This window comes from Adelges cooleyi, unplaced genomic scaffold, assembly GCF_023614345.1.
Source record: "Adelges cooleyi isolate 19-005CV unplaced genomic scaffold, UGA_ACOO_1.1 ACOO_flye_CR_arks_rails_tigmint_CR_PRNA_31, whole genome shotgun sequence".
Taxonomy (NCBI): domain Eukaryota; kingdom Metazoa; phylum Arthropoda; class Insecta; order Hemiptera; family Adelgidae; genus Adelges; species Adelges cooleyi.
In genome coordinates, this window is record NW_026095981.1 from 419,510 (window position 1) to 439,220 (window position 19,711).

Below are 19,711 nucleotides of genomic sequence, written 5' to 3' on the forward strand. Positions count from 1 at the left end.
TTGGCATTTACTTAAGGGTCACACGCAGTCTTTGCCGACAAGCGGTTATTTTCCACTGTAACTCGGTGTATGTTTTTGTGTCGGATGCTTATTAAAATGATTACGAACAAAATATTTGTGTAAACTTTTTAAATAAGTAAAGTATTAAAGGGGCTTCTATACTAGCATTAATTATGCGCATTGTACAGGCAATTTTCACCAAAACTAAACATGCGTCCATGATCAATAAGTACGCCCTGAACTTTTGTGTGCGCCCGGGAACAACTTTCCCTCTCCCTCTGCTCCCTCGGGAACTACGCCATCTTTGACATGGCAAATGGCTTATCCGCAGACCAAGTATACAGCGTGCGTCTGTCCTATCGATCGCTTTCGGGGCGCTGCTCCACCCCATAGTTACATTACAGTTATACACAATCCGGACGACGCCATCATTTCACATCTTGTATCGTTTCGCTCTGTGCAGGGGTTGTTCGACTGCAAAATCCGCTCACTCTTGGACAGTCCAAAAGCTCTTTGTAAGTATACCCACATTTATTATTTTATTTATTTTATATTTCGATCTTAGAAACAAAATATTTTAGCAAGATGACCCGCGCGTCAATAAATTCTGAATAGAAACCGAACAAATATAAACGACAAATAGTGCATTCTCTCGGTTGCCGAGATTTTTTTATTTTTATATTTGCATGTGGTGTGGACGCGCGAAAATGATAATTGCACAAATGGTTTGCTTTTAATAGGTAATTCTTTTTTTAAACTCGTACGTAAGCTGTAATAATCATCCGAAAAATGTCTGTCACCCGGTCTTTGCTGAAGAAGAGGGGCAATAATTTGGCCGTTTATCATCAAAAGTTTAGCTATTACTCCTATAACGTAAGCACTATTCCGTGTTAGGCAAATGCGCGTTTATCCGAAGTAATAATAATTGTCTTTTTTTCGGCCAATTTATTTGTTTGTCAAATTTTGCCGATAAATAATGGTTATTTAACATTTTTTTCGGCTTATAATATATAATATGTAAGCGGTAAGCCCTATGGCACTGAACTCAATGTATGGAACGCGTATTCAGATTGAAAAATGTGCCCACCCGGAGGCAGCCATTTTGTGTACCAATTTCATAGAAAGTAAAAATGCTACATCACTTTTCCATGATACGTATTATAATTTTAGGTTAGGTGATAACACCGTCATATCACAGACATATATTTGATAACTCGTAGAAAAAACAATAAATATCATGGACAAAACAATAACTGTACACGAAATAGTAGACATTTTCATATGCAGCCGACTATTGGCAATACGCGTTCCATATATTGAGTTCAGTGCCCTGTGAGCTTGTCGAATACCCTTTAATCTACAAAAACGCACCTGATTGTTTAGGGACGATTTTAAATCGTTCGCTAAGTATTTAAAAAATCCATTTTATTTACCCTGCGTTATTTTGTTTTTAAATTTAATTTACTAAAAAATCGTCGACTTTTTTGTCCTCATATTGTTCACTTTTATGGGTTACAACTAGAGACGGTCAGCCAAATGCTAGCCTTCCACAAATCCCTGACATTGATATCTGTTTGTGCCATTGGGTATGATTGTTATTCTATTAGTAGTAAAATATTAATGGATTTTTTTTTTATTTTCATAGAAACACAAGTAAATAACAGCCGCTATAATTGCGATAGAGGAAGACTCGGGTGCCAGCTGAAGTGACGGTTTGAGAAAGTCGACAACCGTTGGGTTTGCGAGTTTTGTCAAGTATGTATATATGATAAAGACGTTTGTCGTTAGTGTTTATAAACGTTTTTTACAGTAAACCTGCGGATTTTTAAAAGATATAATATTTTTCAGTCCTATTCACTGACCGAATACTGGCAGTTCAAAGCCGAAGCTGTCAACAATAAGTCACAATCAAACGTCCAACATTCGTGTTTGCACGGTTTTCTCGAATATTTAGTTTTTTGATAAAGCCTTTGCGGCTAGTTCGTATCGTATAGTAACAGTATCGTATACTGCTTTTAAAAGTGCAGTCAATATTGTAAGTAGACATGGGTATTTTTGAAGTTGTTAGTATCGATACTATTATACACGTAATTCTCATTGTTTTCCTCTTATTTTTTCTTATACCAGCCCTCCAACGTGCACAAGGTTAATTGTATTTTTATATTATGTTGTCTTTTCAAGTTTATATAAAATTAGGTTTATTTTTTTTTTATGCTTTATTTGTACGTCTGATAAAGGTACTATGTCCAACCATTGTTGACATTTTTTAAAAGAAATCTCGGTTCTATCGTCTAAAACATATTACACAATACACCATGCCTATTATGCATTTAATGGTGTTTGTGTTTTTTAGGCGGTATATGTAATTTATTTAAGAGGGTTCTACACTTAATTTTTTTTTAAAATTATTTTAACGCATATAGGATTTTTACTAATTATACTAAGTATTCTGTATTATTCAACTAATTTTACTTCAAACTTAATAAATGCTAGTGTAGAAGCCTCTTAAAATTATACTTATTTTAAAATGCATACAAATATTTTATTCATAATGGTTTTAATAAGCATCTGACACAACGTGTAAATCGCTAACTGCAAAAAAGGGACAAGTCTTATTTTATTTATTTATTTTTCTGGAGAGACAAAAATTAAAAAAAAAAAAAAAAACATGCCACCTTTTTGTAGAAAACATTTTTTATTTATATTTATTAATATAAAGGGGGAAATTATATCATGTAACTAAACATGTTTTCATTCATAATTTTTTAGCAGACATACTTATTTTGTTTCTCTTAAATTACAAAATAAAATTTTCAAAATTAATATTTTCTGTTGTGAATTTTTAGTAGCTTGGACTATTGGATTCGTCCCTTTTCTACAGTTAGCGATTCATGTATACCTAATAATGTATGATTTATAAAGATTAAAAAGTAAATGATTAGTACATTTTAATTAAATTTGTAAACTTTAATTTAAATAAATATGCTTCATCCTAAAGATTTGTTTTACTTTTATATTTATATGTATATTAGGGTGGTTTTTATTAGAGGGTTGTTAAAAATGTGTTGCCCTCTCATTAGATTCTAATAAAAATATAAATTTTTGTACAGAAAAAAGAAAATAGAAAAAATGTAAAACTATATGAAGGTATTGTGTAATAACTCTATTTTTAAATAAAAAAATGCGAATTTTTTCACGCCATATCGGTTGAAATTGGCGAAATAAAAGTAGTTTAGTAGTACTTAATTGTTGAAAATAAAAGTGTGAATAAAAAAAAATGTTTATATTAAGTACGAGAAAATGAAATCGTATATTGAATGTATAATTTAAAGAAAAACAATTTTTCATAATAGTTTTGTTTTTGGGTAAATTTATTATTAAGAACTGCTAACTCTACAATTGTTTGATCAATATTAACCTCATGTCGTTCTTTAAATAATTTAAATACAGCTGTTGAGTTATAAACTAGAACAATAATGGTTCATTTCACGGAAATTAGATTGATCACTGTATTGTGAAAAATCCTTATTATGAGGAGTATAATTTGTTATTATTTGTTTGGATTTACTGTTTTCATCAAAGGCTGGAGACATTTATTCAGTGCACTAAAAAACTAGAATTAAATATTATATGATCTCTGCAATTAGTTTGCACGATTTAGACGAAATATTTATGTTACGAACTTTTACTAAAAAATTCCATTAATTTACAGCATTCGTTTAATTCTTGACGGATAACTTCAATATAACCATTATCAGCTACTTTGTATCAGTTTAAAAATAATAATTTAAATACAAGTACAATTTCTGAAATAGAGATCAGCTACTGTTAATTAACCCTTCAATGCGCAATTTTTTTAAAAACAATTTTTATAATGTTTTTATACTAAATAATGAGTCAGGAATTCGGGAAAAGTATTAAAAAAATTCACCAATCATTTTTTAATATTCAAATCGAGCATTTTTTATTTGTTGCTTCTAAGCAACACCGCGTGTGAGCGCTAATTACTTATAATGAAATGAAACAAACTTTTCTCTTAAATACTATCTTCTACTCTCTACTATCTATACTACTTATCTTTACTAAATAATTACATCTTAATTACTTTTCTCTTAATTAAAATATTACAAAAAAATTAATTTCATGAAATTTAAAAATCTTATTTTTATTTCATGTGGTAGTCTTCAAAGCACTGCTTGTCTTTGGTTTGACATAAATATTGTTTGCACTTTGAACACATCCAAAATGTAGTTCCAGTACAGTGAGAAATTTTACATCGTCCTTTTTTATCTTGAAATCTTGGCCAATGGCCTAACATATCTTGCCTCACATCCTTCGGAGTAGAAGTGGTAGGTCTTCATTTTTTTACATTTTTTAGTTCTCCTTCAAGTGACGAAGGGCGTCCACGACTCTTTTTTATAACACCTGTTTTGGTTAGACAAAATGCCAATTATTTTCTCCAGTCCGCCAAAGTATATTTTATGGGTTCCATTTTTTCTTCTCTCACACGTTTATATAACAGCCACGAATTGACTGTAGTCAAATCAAGTAAATGGTACCATAACCGTATAAACCATTTTCGAGATCTCATTTGAATTTTGTTTCGACTAATTAAGCTGTCTAATGTGTCCACACCTCCCATAAATCGATTGTATTCTTTGATTATAAAAGGTCATTCAATCGTCGTCAATAAATTCTACATTACTAATGTTTTCAAATGTATTTTGTACCTCATTACTATCAAAATAATTTTCATCATCAGAATGTTCAAATTCATTCTCAATTTTGTCCCAATCAGTCAATAATGCAGTTATTTGAAAATCGTTTAAAGCCATTACAGAAACTAACACAACACTTATATAAAAACGATATGTAGGTTCTTACAAAAAGAAAATAAACTATTGTCTATTGAACGCAAAACCAGTGTACTACTACTCACGCACAGTTGCTTTCAAGCAACAAATATATTTAACCTTATAAAAATAATACAATCTATCATAAACCTATTCAAAACACAAAATAATGTTTAATAATTTATGATCTAACAAAAAATTATTTTTATTTTGTTGATTTTAACATTTAAACCGGCAAAATGATAGTAGGAAAACCGCGCGCATTGAGTGTGATAACCTCTTGCTGATACATGGATTTAAAACAGCTGTGCACAATATCTTTGGTAACCAAACAAATCGTAAAATGTGTTTACCGACTTTAATAGTACATATATTATTCCCATAGATGTCGTTGGTGTCACTATGTACATAATTTAAACGTTTTATAACCGTATTTTTAAATTGTTGCTCAGAAGCAACACGGCGCATTGAAGGGTTAATTAATGTCGGATTGCATGGACGTTCATTAAACATAATTTTGGGGACCTTTAATTGGTTCATTAAATGTTTTAGAATAAAAATTGTATTTTAATTGAGTTTATAATATCTTGAAATCATAAATTAAAACTGTTTTATAGTTTACTTATATTTTGAAAATAAGTGTAGATATTTTTGTATGGTACACCGTACATTGCAAAAACAATGATGTACCTATAATGTCTTATTTACTCTTTTTTAAACATATCTTTACGTATAGGGTCGGTTTGGTTGCTGTAACTAAAAACTACAGTTGTACACTTTACACCTATATAATTTAAAGATATATCTAAATCATTGTATTACCTGTAAACGTTGCAAATTACTTTAAAACGAATTTATGAAATTTATTTATAGATATAGGTACACGTATAAAGTATGTTCTAGACAAAATAACCTATTGTTTGTATAAAATAAAATAATCATTCCAATAGAATTGATATAGTGATTAGTGTTATAGCATACCTGCACAAATATTATTGAGTCTAGAGTGCTTTGATAGATTGATTGATTGGTTTATGCCTTTATCCAAACACTCTAGATTATTCTACATAGTAAATTATATTTTAAACTTCGCAATTATATTGTATTATGAAAAATATAATAATTGTAAACAAACAATTGTTAGTAAGCAATAATCGTATATCTCCCTCCTTATAATAGTTAGTAATTAAAAAAAAACTAAATTTATACATATTACGAACTATTTTGTTACATCGATTGTGATTAATTATCACTTATGCTCATAAATGTTGACTGGTGTTAACAACAATTTTGGTTTCGATTATAGGAATTCGTGGCAGGATAATAAAACTTAAAATTAAGAAATGTAATACGAGCTTATATTTAGCATTGATTAAAACAAAAATATAATATGTTGATAAATCATACAACATATTATCTTGACGTTAAACTAATACTTGTATAATTATAGACATTTGTACAATACACATTCTTCATATATTTATTTATTTAATAAAGTAACGCCCCGCAGGGAGCAATGAGTACAGTATGAGTACAGCAATGTAATACAGTAATAACATTAAAAAACTTTAACATTAACACAATAAATATTTAACAACCTTATTAACTAACACATATATCAATCGCATTAAATTTGAAGCACTTAATTTTAATTTACATATATTATCAAAGAAAAAATCAAAATTAGACAATTTATTACATATAGTTAACATTCTACATATAGGGCTATTTATTACATAATTCTTTGATTGATGCTCAATAAAAAAAGTATTATGGTGCCGAGTGTTTACACTAGGCACTAAGAGAGATACTCTCTCTAAAAGTTCCGGGCTATCAACATATCCATTTAAATTTTTAAAAATAAATAGAGTATCCATATAAGACCATCTATTTTTTAGCGAGACAAGGTTACAGCGATTTTCAATGTCGACAATTGGGTGACCTTTCATATTAATTTTAAGTGCTGCAAATCTTAAAAATTGTCTCATATAGTACATAAAAGAAAAAAAATCTAGTTATTTTCTCCGCTTTTGGGAAAAACATTTAATCATGGATATGTTATAGCATTACGGTCGGTATAACCACCATGATTTTTTTATGAGATACAATTTTATGTATACTGAAAACAAATAAAATGTAAAAATGTATGTAATCTTAAGCTTGAGCGCCTAGATCGCCCTAGAACGCACACATTTTCCTCGGTAGATTTCAGTATCTAATCTCTTATTTCTAATCATTATTTCTCTTCTTATCTCTAATATCTTATAACTAATCTATTATCTCAATTTTTGTTATCTCTTGTATCTTATTTTTAATCTAGTATCGCTATTATCTTATCTCTATTTGTTTTATTTCTAATCTTAATTGACAGTAAATACACACCTATCGAACATAATGTTTTCGTAATTGCATTTTATTTTATTTCATATTTTATCGGTCATCAGATACAGAATACTTTTATATTCGTAATAATATCGTTAATTAATTCAGTCTATATACTCTATACCCGTGTTATTCTTCGTCGGAGAATTCGTTCGTTCGTTCGAAGTGTAAAAAAATATAGCAAGTGTCGCTTTTCTAAGAAAAAGTGCATTAGAGCAAAATCTTCGAGGCGACCGCATGAATCAAACGCGCGGCTCTCTGTTCCCAATGTTCAAAATTCTCCCACCAATGCCTCTTAAAAAATTAACACGTTGCCCACGACGCCGAAGCCAGCAAAAAGCAATGATATCTCCAACAAAAACCTAACAGTGAAAAAGGGCCGAGTTCCAGACCCTCCCCCAAAAAAAAGTCAGCCTATCAAAGTAGTGATATCTCGCGGCCGGGTCTGTTTCATGCTTCATTCAGAAACTGGCCAACTGTTAAGCAAATGTTGCTCATGAAAGTAGGAGTGAAGTGAGGTTATGAGCTAAAGAAAAAGCAGACTTGGCCACAATGTAGAGATAACGCTACTTTGATAGGCCGACTATTTTTTGGAGAGGGTCTGGAACTTGGCCCTTTTTCACTGTTAGGTTTTTGTTGGATAATAGGTATGTACGTTATTGTACGAATTACTACGCTACAAATATGTATAAATAATTTAATCTATATAAATTAAGTATTTACTCAGAGATTGTCACTATACAGCACGTACAATAGTAATGTGAACAGATTATAGTAATATAAATTTTTTTTTTTTTTATTAAAATATTTTCTTTATTTACAATCTATACAAAATATGTATAATCAGCAAGTCTGATGACAAAGATACAGTGACAATAATGTATGAATAGGAAGGCTCTCAGCAGTGCCACCTGACCAGAATAAATATAAATTTAAAATTTATAAATCGTTTGATTATCGGAAAAATATAACACAACCATTAGCTGTGTCGTAAGGTAACCTGGAAGTCGAGACAGTCCGCCGAATATTTTAATAAATTGTATCTCTCAGAATCTCTACCTTTCACTTCACAAGCTTTCCGTATAAATTCACCCGTAATAACAAAACATACGAATAAAAACAAATGTAATTAATTAAAAACTTTAGTTGGTAATTGTTAGCGTAATTTTGTACGAGAGGATTGTCACCGACTTGTAAAATGACAACCTCATCTTTATATTTCTCTGTCGACGAAAGTTAAAAATTGTACTATATTATAGTATCTGCCAAAATAGTTACAGGGGCAAATGAGAACACACTATTCATATTTTAGCTGCAAAATATAATAACGTAAGTGCACTTTACAGACGTGTCAATCAGTTTCGGTTTTACCGCGACGGCAGTGAACTGACGGAAATGAATCTGTCCGGTTACGTTGCGGCTAACAAACGCCATAGCGAATATTATGGCAAAATACCAGGACCCCAGCGGACAGCAACGTCGGGGCGATCCGCCGGCCGGCCGACCTGCATTAGGCGCATCGATGTACCAGGGTCCCATCCGTACATACACACCGTCGGATCCCTTTGCACGCAATATTCACTGTGTGCACGTATGCGTTTTCAGTGGCCGAGGGTGAGTTCTGGCGGCGGCAATGTACACTTGTGTCCCCCTTGTCAGTCTGCCTAGTTAGAAGGGGAAAAAATGCAGTTCAATACATTATATTGGTCGTACGATATCTACGATAACAGTGTCTTGAAAAAAAAACAAAAATATTTGAAGATATAAACGTAAGTTATCGTGACGCAATAGAGCTGTACCAAGCGCTTAACAATGTGGGATTTTTTTTTGCTTTTGTGTGGCCATACTGGTTTTAGTCCTGCCGTTTACTTCACTATCGCGCGTACAAGCTATTATAATATTATGTCAGTTCATTTTTTTATACTATCATTTATTACTCCATGCTCCTAGCCCAATAACATAATATCCATGTTGTGTAGTTGAAATTGATTCATTTATTTACAAAGTCTATACCTACATCAGAAATCGAATCGAAAAAGAATTTTACGGCACCAAAAATTATCAATTTTATTCTTTCCTCTTCAAAATCGCGAAAATCACCATAAAAAAATGTAAATTGTAAAAATTTAAATCACAAAAAGCCTTTTTGAAAAAAAATTATTCCATTTATTTACTCGAGGAATAATCTTAGAATTCATCCGGCTTAGTAAGTACGAGGCATCGGTGGAAAATTTCAGTCATTTTGAAAATTAAATTGTTGTGGGCATATTTTTAATTATTTAAAACATTCTAAATTTATACTCATAAAATATTTTCAAAACTAGGTTGGTGGGTTCAAAATAATATTACAATTGTAACATATGAAGTGAAGGTTATTAAAAAAAAAAAATACCAAGTTAATCATTATGTTCATATTTTTTGTCGTTTTTAGGTGAAAACCTAAGGAGGGTAGAAACTTTTTCTGAGCGCCATTCAGGGACTCAAAGTCTGAAATTAATAGGTTTGGTTTAACCTACTAATAACTATCGTACTTAGTTTTGTATGAATATTGTTATCCAGCAATTATACGATTTATATTGTATGGATAATGTGTCTTGTTCTTTAACTCTTTGAGGCATAGTGGGACGAAAAATAACCCACCATTTTAAATGTAGATATTTTATTTCTTTTAATAAACCATGTACTGCTGTCTTTATTGTTTAATATTTTACATCCTTGTTCATCATCAGCTTACAAGACAAAATCGTTTATATTAAATTTAATCTATGAAATGACTAATTTAATTATCCGGTGTCATTCGTATAGACAGGAAATGTGTCACACTAACACATTTTAGAACTGATCATACTAATATTCGTCACCAAATTATTAATTACTTAAAGTCCCTGAATTAGAAAACAATATTATCGAAAATGATTCATCTGAAAATACATTGGAACCCAATATTAATGAGAATGAAGCATCAAATAATTTTGTATTTACTGCTCAAATATGGTAAAAAAATAATGTTATTTCACAGGAACCTTTTTCCCGAATTTACGTGCATCGACGGTCCAACTAGTTTGATTAACATTAAAAATGACCACACTCCGTTTCCAACCTTTCAATTATTATTTTCAAATGAAATACTAGATTTACTTCTGACCAATTTAATGTAACCATAGAGTATCTTAAATGTCTCATTTGAATTTCAGTAGAACTTTACATTACACTCTGTATATATAAATAAATAAAGATAAACTTTTATATGTTGTCGGTTTTTTTGTTTTAATAACAGGAATAAGTTCAAAGTGCGGGGATGATATATTTATTGATGTTTTGAATGATCAAAATACCGCTTTAGGCATTGCGATGGGTACAATATCTGCTGTTGGTTCAATTCCAGGTGCAGGTATTCCTGCATTTATTATAGGTTTACCCTTACTTGTAGCAAAAGCAGAAAATTTAAAAAATACTGCCGAATGTTTGAAAGAAAATGTTAAACCCTCAAATCCATATTATTCTAATGACTATTTTCATAAATATGGTAGTATTTGTGGACATTGTGATCATTTGATGGAAGGGGTACAAAAAATCGCTTCTGAAACAGGCGAAGCGATTTTAGCTTTATCCGGAGTAGGAATATCCAAAATTTACACACACAAAAACTTAAAAATTATCTCAGATGAATTACAGAAATGGAAAGATCTGAATTGTAAATCATTAATACCCATAGCTTGCAAAGGTTGTCTACTAGGATAACATTAAGATGTTATATACACATGTATCATATATCAAATGTTTTAAAAAATAATTTATGCTAATATTGAAATAATTGTATAGTCTAACATTCAAAGTATGGTACCGAATTTCTTTTGAGTGAATGTAATAAAAACAATTGTCAATCATTAATGTCCGATGATTGTAATTTAATTGATCGCAACAAAATAAAAATGTAATGTATAGGCTGAAAATCTCGAAGGTTCTCGGCATTGTTTATTTTATCTTTTAAATTTGTATTATCGCCTACCTATCTTGTATAAACAGATGTACTTTGTTCCAAAAAAAAATGTAAAATTTTGTTGTAAAGTAATATTATGCTAATATATAATACTCGTGTTATTTATTAATGTAATTTTTTATGTGATTTTTAAGTTTCTTTCTGTACTTTGGACTTAGGTCTAATACTAAAGATTCAGGTGATTCACCTGAATTACAGTAAATATTTAAACTAAATATTGTGTACCTATTATAACTTGGTCCTTTGCGGTATAGTAAATACTATGGTACCTTATAAGATTTTAATTAAAAATGTACAGGGTAAATAAAAACCACTTGATTGCGATTAAGTCTGCAAACTGCCTTCGTACCCTTTATTTTGCCTTAGTTCGGTCTATTCTAGAATATGGTGCAATTATTTGGCATCCATACCTAGCAAAAGATCTGATTAGATTAGAACGTGTTCAAAATAGATTCCTCTCTTATGCCGCTTATTTATTAAAAATAAATACCCACTTCAAGACTATATACTCATTCGTTCTAAATTAAACATAACCTTACTCTCAACCCGTCGTTCAGACGCTGTGACCTCAAATCCATTTCATCTGTTCTCAATGGTTCCTTGGATGTTCCTGATATTTTATCTGATATAAAACTACGTGTCCCTTCTCATAGTACTAGAAACCATACTCTTTTCTATATTCCTCCACATACAACCTCTTATGGTGATAAAGGCCAAAAAAGGTGGATTTTTGGTTTTTTTAATTGGCAACATGTTTGTAATTACATACATAAGTAGACAAAAAATAAAAAAATATGTTAGCGTTTGAATTTTTTATTTTCACTTATTTGTTCATTAGCTATGACTTTGTAAATATTTGATTTTTTGACTGTATTTCTTAATATTTTCAATCGTTATTACAAAGACGAGTAGTTTTATTCCATCGCATAAAAAATAATTTGACGTGTTACCGTACTCTATATTAGAATCAGATGTAATAAATAATCTGTAATTTAAGTAATCTGTAGATAAGAACCGTTTGTCTATCATTATTTCAAAATCGTTTATAGTGACTTTCTAGTTCTTAGAATGTTATCGCCAATTAGACAATGCGAACATAAATATGAATTAATGTGCTACCGGTTTTGGAAAACCGAAGAAATATGATAATTATTAAGAGCAAATGTAGTAATTTACAAAGTCATAGCTAATGAACAGATAAGTGAAAATAAAAAATTCAAACGCTTATATATTTTTAAATTTTTCGTCTACACATTTGTGTAATTAAAAACATATGTTGCCATTTAAAAAAACCAAAACTCCCTCGTTTTGGCTTATAAGGAGTGGTGATAAAAATGTTTAAAAATATTGAAAATGTAGTAAAATATGTACCTAAAAGTTTAGGGAAAAAAAAATTCTCAAAATATTCATATTTTCAGAGGAAATGAGTGTCTTACGTTAGTTGGATATGACTGCTACATTCTGACTAATTTTCAACTAAAAGGTCCTATAATTGCGACAAAAACTTAAAAAAAACTTTCACCTCGTCGTTAATATTTCAGAATATCCTTTTTCAGCGTTAATCATTTAGTGTTTATTATATTTCGTGCGTACCATACATTTTATTTATACGGATAGAAAATTATTACGAGGAGTTGTTTACGTTAATCAACACCATTTTTTATTTATTGGTTATAGTTCGACAACAAATATTTGGCAGCAATAATTAAAAAAATATTGCACTTTGTGTTTATCGCTTTACGGATAACTCTACAATAAGTCCGAAACGTTAGCAAAAAACTAAACTAAAATATATCTGAAATGTATTCACATAATTTTTTAATCCACAAAAGCTTATTTTAATAATTGTCGTATACGGTATTAACTCGATACGCTCAGATTACACCATGTAATACTCTTTTAATATAGTTATACTAGGATTCTTTAAGGTTAATCAAAGCCAATGCCCAGACGCTTGGACCCTTCAGAACTACACTTCAGCCAGACGACTAACCCACACTAAGTAATAATCAACCAGACGCCTAATACGGGTTTAATCGTAATTAAGGACTATTTTCAATTGTACTTGGTGCAAGATTAATGACTATTTCCGTAAGTATAGAACTTTTAAGAATAAGGACTATTTGCAATTTTGATCACTAAAAAGGTTGTCCTAGCACACGTTATTTAAAAGTAAACTTTAACACTTAAAAATGAGGCGTAAAAAGGTAACGCTATTAAATAAATACACAAGGCGAGATTATACTTTAAAAATTAAGTATAATAGTACAAAAACACAGGTCAATACAATATGTTCTCCACCTAGCTAATGCTAAGCGGAGAGCTCTTCCCCGGGCCAAGCCCAAGAGAGTCCTCCTGACATCACAATTTGTACGGCTTTAAACAATAAGTATAATTTTCGCTGTATAAACATTTCAACCGTTTGCCATTTGGCCTAGATACATTGCTTAGTTTCATAATTGTATTATAATAATAATAATAATAATAATAATACTATTTTCCCTCGCTCCTACTACATAATACATTCATAAAATAAACCTTATTATTATTATCATTATTCTACAATAGCTTGAGTATCAATTATTATTTTTTAATTATAAACTTATGTAAAAGAAAACATTATGTATGTTTACATCGTGACAAATTACAATTAGTGTGCTTAATACCTAACAAACTATTACATTAGAATATAATAATATAATATACTTAGCATACAATGTATTCAAATACATTTATGCTCAATCATATTATTTACATTTTATGTCTTATACCAACACTCATATAAATATATAATACGTATAATGTTATTAAGTATGTGTAACAATTTACAGTCAAAAGTGTTGGTATTACAAAATAGATGTTATGTTTAGTTTCCAACTTAAACTAAACTTTGTGTATTGAAATTGTCTTAAGTATTTGGGATCAGCCAAAAGAATTCAGAATGAAATAATAATAATAACCTATAAAATAAAGTGTGGAAGCTGCGATTTGTGTGTTAAACAAATCAAGTAGGAGTGAAAGGATAACGAGAAAAGTTAAAGGAAAATTATATTTAGAAGTAGCTGAAATGAGTCATAAGTAGGTGACTTATGTGTGCACTTATAAACTAATATATAGGTTCGAAGTGAACTTGACAAAACAAACTAGGTAATTCGGCAAATTGTGATGAACGCAAAATGGCCGTAGCCACGTTGTAAATAATTAAACACGATTTGCCTAAATTTACCTTATTTCTTTTGTCATGTAGGTAAGTACGCGTGACTGCAAAGGTTTTCGGCGGTCGGCAATCCGGTAGAAGTCTCCGCTGACGGCTTAAGTATGAGACTTAGTAAAGAGACGATCATACACTCTCACGCTTGTCTGATACTTAAGTCGGCAGCGGTAAAAACATAGAAACACTGCACGGGACTGGACTATACATTTCCATCAAAGTGCGAGCCGGTAAAATGCGGATGTATTGTACTGCACCTGGAATAATGTGAGTGGGCTTCTGCGATTGATGAGTTTCATCATCGGATCTAAAACATCAAAAATAATTGTCTTAAAACAAATTAAAGAAACGCTCCCTAAAATTATACACGACTGATTTAAATAAGCCCATGTAAAAATCCGGTATTAGGTTTATCCGCATTTTACATCTTATCCAAACAAGGCCAACCTACAGCTGTCCGGGATTGAACCTGATTTCCAGTTTGAAATAGAAAAACTATTATCTATAAAAACCAAAATTAAGTCATAATAGAATAATGAATGATATGAAGTTGTCTTTCTGGAAATTTGGAAAATCAATCAATATCACTTGCGTTTTAATTCTGATATTAACTCAAACGTCTACTCTTCCCCACCTATCGAAAACGTATGAACACTGGTCCTAGATAGCATTATGGCCTACTTGAACTCAGTCTTGATTGATGAGCAACCCCTGGCGGTCAACTGTAACTTGTAATGTTACTTTCTGTAAATAAATGTATGATGTCTTTTAGATGTGGGTCCCAAGTGATCTCGCAAATTTCTCAACTTCGCTGGGTTAAAGTTAAATATCATCTAACCTTATGATCCTGTACTCCATGGCTTGAATCTCAAATTATTGACTGATTGCCGACTTGCTCATGACATAATATCTTTCCTTGATAACTTATTAGTGGTAAAATTGATTCTCTCTCTCTCCTTCGACATATTAACTTAAGAGTTCCTGAGCGTTCTACCCCTAAAATTGCTACTTTCTCCATTCCTTCGTGTCCTACTGCTTATTTAAATAATGTACCTCTAACTCACTGCACGAGACGGGCCAATTTAGACACCTCCTTCTCCTGTTATATTTAACTATTGTAAATGTACTTGTTTATCAACTGTATATTTGTTCTCTGTGTTCTATATTTTACTTTTATGTAAATAACGTATATTCCAAATACACTACATTCTGTAATTGGGCTTTTCGCCCGTTGAAATATTATAAAATAAACAAATTTGATAGTAATTACAATATAATTACATACTTAACTTACTGATGCGGTCGGCGGTATAGCAGATATCTATTCGACGATACTGTAAAGCTTTTCTTGGCACTGTTTTTGGCTGAAAGTCATGTCGCTTACACATCGGAATAAAAAAACGTAGAGCTCCTTTGTTGTGCTCTAAAAAAAAATTAACCATTAAGTTTTACATCTTCTAACTCCCGATATATTATTCTAATATATTACTTGAACATAGAAAAAGTCATACCGAATGACTTCTAGCTGAATTTGTCGTTGAAGTTTTGTATGCTCTTACTATAATATAACCCACATCTGATAGAAACCCAAAGCAACTGTAATGCAATATATATGCATGAATACCAGTTTAAGGGGAACGGAAAGCGATATTTATTAAGGATAAAAGCCCAAACGATAGGCAATATTTGACAAATAATTGATCTAATAGCCATTTGTAAAATGCCGACTAATTTTAAGGTAAACAAAATATATTAAGATTTTCTGGCTATAATACATTTAGAGTTATTTTTCTCGAGTTATGGTTAAGGTTTAATAAAATATGGCTTTCGTAGTAGTTCTTTTCTGACGTATCTATTGGACGGATTTTAATTTGTTTTTTTATGTGAAGCTGATTATTTTTTCTATGGGGGCTAAAAGGCCGATTTTTTATTTAGAAATTAAAAACTAGTAAAGTTTTTTAGAAAGAACTATAAAAATATAAATGCTTAACTAATTTTGTTAAAAACAAAATTAAAAATCAGCCTTTTAGCTCCAATAGAAAAGATGTTAAAATATATAACAAAAAAAAAATTGTTGAAATCGGTTCGGTAGACACTTCGGAAAGTGACTTTGCGTTTTAGTCAGTATTTGTAATAAATGTGGCGAATGATTTTATTAGCTTAATGCTAATATTTTAAAGTAATTTTTTTCACGTTCAGTTAATTCCTGTAACCCTGCAACCTCACCGTTTCCAATCTCCACTATGCCCCTGATCCTACTGTACCGGCTTTTTAAATTACTAATACTACTCAATCTTTAGTGATGGAAATTATTTCAATATTAGAATATATTAAAATATCTAAGTAGACGGAGAACTTGTGTTTTGAAACAATAGGCTGAGATAAACTTACCCGTCTGATCAGCCACCCCTACCCCTCTCAACCCCAACTTAACATACCCAGCCCGAGACTTTTTATTTTATAAAGTAACCTTTAAAAATAATTCAATAAGAGAAATTACAATCGCGCTTTGGCTACTGTATAAAACACTATACTACTCGTAGATATATTACTATTATATTGCTCGAGAGAAAAAATAAATATTTTCGTTCATCGCTGAACGCGGAATTTTATTGAAAGCTTAGAAAAAAATATTATTTTTGGTTTAAAATATATTAGCGAAGTACTAAAGGTCAACCGAAATTTAACCTAAGGCTGAACCGTTTTGATATTAATGTGTTTAAACATATACAAATATGCTCACAAAAATTAGGTATATATTTAAAAGGCAACATGTTCGCTTTTTGGCATAAAGTTCAAACTGTCCTATGGAATAAAATTATATGCACAATCTGAGAACAATGTCTGAATAAATTAATCGACTAGTGGTATGATTGAACTATGGGATATTTTACTTTTACATTATTTATTTATTTATACTTGTGTGTATAGAGCAAAAGACAGAATCGGACCACCGCAGGACGGTATCATAAAGAATTCGTGGATAATGGCGAACTTTAGTGGTTGTTAAGGGGTGGTATGATATTTTATCAAAGGGTGGGGCCTACCAAAACACCCCTTGTACGCCTCAACCCCGGATTTCAAATCAAATACAGGGAGCTGTAGATATATATATATTTTGGGGTGTGTTCAGAGGCGTTGCGTTACGGGGGGGGGGGGTAGGACAGTTCAGAACCCTCAAAACCCTTCAGCTAACAAACGATGTGATTTAAATAAACCCTTCACCAGCAGGGGCATGTCGGTTTTGTTGTTGACATTTTTTTTTTTTTAGCTTGATGGAGTTTTGAACTTCTTTAGCCGATTTCTCACGTTACCGTCAGGCCAACGTTTACGCATATTGTATGTACATTTAAACATTTATTCACAACAGTTGGCGCTGTACATTATTTTTTTTTTTTTTGTTAATCAAACACAACAGACTGTATTGTAATGCGTCACATTGGAGTTACGGTTTTTGTGAATTATATCCATCTTAAATTGGGATTAGGGCGACGTGCGGCTGGGCTTATATAGTTCCCCGTATGAATATATATTAGTTCAACAATAAAAAAAAATACATAATACATTTCTTTCTAACATTTACTTGATGAATTTAACAAAGCAACAACAGAATAGAGACCAATAATTAACAGGAAACTAACCGGAATGAAAAAATATACTATAACTAACTCATGTAATAAACGCAGCTATATCATGATATTGTATATTATCTAAAACATTAATAAAGTTAAAATGAATATAAAATTGGTAGATAATTAAGTATAATAAAATTGGCAATATATAAAATAATGATAAATTTAAAAACACTGCCGATTTTTTAGAGAAATAAATCACCCATAACAAAATATATTTTATGAAGTAATTATTGTAGAACTAGATTTATTATTGTAAGTCTAGTAAGATGTTTTTTATTTTAAAACAGCTAGTACATCTGGCCTCACCCGGTTGAATATTTAAAATTACAAAATAGACTAAATAGCCATTCAAGTTGAGCAAATAATGGCTAGTCTGTTTATAGCAGGGCTCTGCTGGGCAATTAATGCATTTACCCAGAGACCGGGAGTCAACCGTTACAAAATGTTTACCTTAGTATTATACTAATCCTTAGTCAAAGATTGTTATACGTATAACTAATAACTTTGCAAAATAATTAATTAATTTTACAAACAAAATTGAAACTTAAGCGTCAGTAATATTTAATTACCCAACGATTATATATTTTAGAGAAGGCTAGCAAAATGTCCTCATAGTCTGACATCGAACATCGTCATAAACCAGTATTTTACTAACATGATTTGATTATTATAAAATATAATATTATTGTTTAAGTAAAGTAATATTTTAGTTGTTTAATTTGTTCAACAATCGACATATAAATTTAAAAAATACTATAATGGTATTATCTAAATATGTACAATAATTTAATATATTTCGTGTTGAATGTATAATATAATATATAAATTAAAAGAATATTTTAATACCGCTGCTTTTATTATCGATTTTTTTATTAGAACTTAAAAAATGTACACGATTTTCGTGGATCATAAAAAAAATATTTCGCCAAGTAAACTTAAAATAATGAAAAATTATAAAAATGTTAAGTTTTTTTTTTTTTGTAAAGTTTCATGTCGTTATGAAGAGTTTGCGAATGGTTGATGGTTCCGATTTCCGCCTTTACTGGCGGAAATATATTATATTATACTATATAATATACTATAATTAGTATATTATAATATACTATATTATAAATTATAATACCTATTTTATATTCTAGAGATCTCTCTACTATTTATACCATTATAATATACTTAATAACTCTGCGGCGCGAGTTGTCTCTCCATTTGCCTACACCGAATAGTTAGCACTATATTATGTTTTAGTGTGTGTACATGAAAAAAAAAAACATACTTACACAGCATTCTGCCCCTGAGACGACCGTGCATGCCCATCGAAACGAATTCACTGACAAACTAACATCAAGATAATGCAATGGCGACCGTTAGTGTGTCCACAGCCAATTTATATGAACATATTATGCCGGAAGGTGGAGCGTGCAGAGCGATGGAAGGGATATGATGCCGCGTGTTTAAGACCTCTTTTTCCCACAAACATTAGGTAGTACAGAGGAATGGTGCCGATGTTATATTGGTGGTGTGTTGGCATTGTGCCGAATTAACAACAATAAAAACGTGTCCCCGTCACACACAATAGAACCCAATGTAAAATTGTTCAGCCTGAACGCGCATCTGCCAATCACGCAGCTTA